Source organism: Carlito syrichta, unplaced genomic scaffold, assembly GCF_000164805.1.
Source record: "Carlito syrichta isolate Samal-C Ts95f unplaced genomic scaffold, Tarsius_syrichta-2.0.1 Scaffold308835, whole genome shotgun sequence".
NCBI classification, from domain to species: Eukaryota; Metazoa; Chordata; class Mammalia; order Primates; family Tarsiidae; genus Carlito; species Carlito syrichta.
In genome coordinates, this window is record NW_007252931.1 from 791001 (window position 1) to 793452 (window position 2452).

At 37.7% G+C, this 2452-nt stretch overlaps 1 protein-coding gene across 3 annotated transcripts in view; it reads right to left on the reverse strand.

Annotated features, from left to right (window-relative positions):
* ITGA10 (integrin subunit alpha 10) overlaps window positions 1-2452 on the reverse strand; it is an 18941-nt gene that overhangs the window by 3102 nt on the left and 13387 nt on the right. The window lies entirely within an intron of this gene.

Below are 2452 nucleotides of genomic sequence, written 5' to 3' on the forward strand. Positions count from 1 at the left end.
GGTATCACACTCTCAGACTTTAAATTTTATTATAAAGCTACAATAATCAAAACAGCTTGGTACTGGTACAAGAACAGGCATATAGACCAATGGAACAGGATAGAGATTCTGGAAGCAAAACTGCAATTTTTCAACCATCTCATCTTCAACAAAGCCTTCATCATCAACCACTGGGAAGAAGAGAACCTATTCAGTAAATGGTGCTGGGAAAACTGGCTGATCACATGCAGAAGATTAAAACAAGACACCCACCTATCACCATACACAAAAATCAGCTCTAAATGGATCAAAGACCTAAACATAAAACCTCAAACTATAAGAACCTTAGAAAATGCAGGAGACTTCTTTATGGAAATTGGAACTGGCAATCGAATCCTGAGCAAAACCCCAAGTGCCCTTGCCATAGAGATAAGATAAACAAGTGGAACCTCATCAAACTGACAAGCTTCTACAAAGTGAAAGAAACCATTAAGAGATCAGGGAGACAGCCCACAGACTGGGGGAAAAAACTGTCAACTGTATATCTGGCAAAGGCCTAACATCTAGGATCTACAAGGAACACAAAAGTGCCGTAAAGAAAAAAACAAACAGCCCCATTACAAAGTGGGCAAAAGATATGAACAGACACTTCTCAAAAGAAGACATAGAGCAGTCAACAGATACATGAAAAAGTGCTCAGTCTCACTAATCATCAAAGAAATGCAAATTAAAACCACACTGAGATACCACCTAACTCTGTTCAAGATGGCCATCATCAATAACTCAAAAAACAACAGATGCTAGAGAGGATGTGGGGAAAATGGAACACTTCTACACTGTTGGTGGGAGTGTAAACTAGTATAACCTCTGTGGAAAATAGTTTGGCAATTCCTAAAAGATCTAAAAATCGACCTTCTATACAACCCCACAATCCCCTACTGGGAATATACCTGGAGGAACTAAGATCACTCTATGAAAAAGATACCTGCACTCGCATGTTTATTGCAGCATTGTACACAATAGCAAAAATATGGAACCAACCATGCTGCCCATCAAAAGAGAATGAAATTTAAAAAAAAAAGTGGTACATATACACGATGGAATATTATACAGCCTCAAAGAAGGACAAAATTATGAACTTTGCAGCATCCTGGATGGACTTAGAGTCTATAATACTGAGCGATCTATCGCAGAAACAAAGAACTGAGTACCACCTGGTCTCACTCATAAGCGGAACTTGAACAATTATCATAATACTATAAGAAGGGGATTGGCAATAGAAACTTCTAGGGGAGGGGAGGCACACCTCATCAACAAGGTTACTTGCATAATGAACAATTGTATACCTAACCCCGAATTGTACCCCACATCTTTAAAATTTAAAAATAGATAGGTAGAGAAAGTGAGCCATCAACAGGTGGTATGGTTCTTTGGAACCCCAGTGTTGAGGTAGAGGCACAACTTCCAGGGCCCTTGAAACCAGAAGAAAAAGTTGAAGACCAGTGGGAAAACGTAAGAAAAGTAATAAATGGAAAGCCCCTGGTTCTTCACATCTGTTGTGTTTTTTTGTTTTTTCTCCCCCCCAGGAATTTCAAGGACAATCAATGCATCTGCTTTTCACTCTACCTAAAATGTATTCTTCTCTCCTTTCCCTTGGCTAACCTCTAGCCCTCCTTTTGGTTGAAGTTCAGATGTCATTCCCTTTGGGATTTGGGGAAATGTTTCCTCCTAACCCTCACCAACCCTGTTGTTTACTTCTCTGTCTTTCACCACTAAACTATCAGACCCTTGAGGTTAAGGGCTATGCCTTACTAACTTTGTTGAAAACATGGAATAAATGAATGAAAAAAAGATACCAAGGGAGAAAAAAAAAGAACCAGACTTGGAGAAGTTTCCCTAAAACATATGCCTATATCCCAGGGATCTGGTGTTATTCAAAGGAAATGGTATATGGGAAAGCACAATGTAAACCCCTAGTGCTAAATAGTCATTATAATTAAGATGTCATTTCCCTCATCAGGAATTCACATTGACTTCTTCCTATTATATTAAGTTTAATTTTCTCTCCGTAGCTTCAGAGACCTTTCATAATCTACAGCCCTTTCAACTGTACAATCTTACTTCCCACAACTCCCCAGTATAATATAAAAATATAAAAATCCTGCATATAATATCAATTATCTATTCATTCACTTAACAAAAACATATTAAGCACCTGCAATGAGTTAGGCATGGGGCTGAATGTTGGAGAAATTCTCAATGTCGACCTTATAGGACATTTTATATAATAGGCACTTGATGGGTTATTAACTGATTGGATTAAGGTATCCCATAAATATTGATTGATTATTGCAATAGCACTAAGGAATGGTAAATGGAGAAAAAGACAAGGATAATAACTAGCTTTTATTGCGTGTTCGCCATATGACCAGCTCATAATTCATTTATTCTTTTTTTTTTTTTTTTTTGAGTT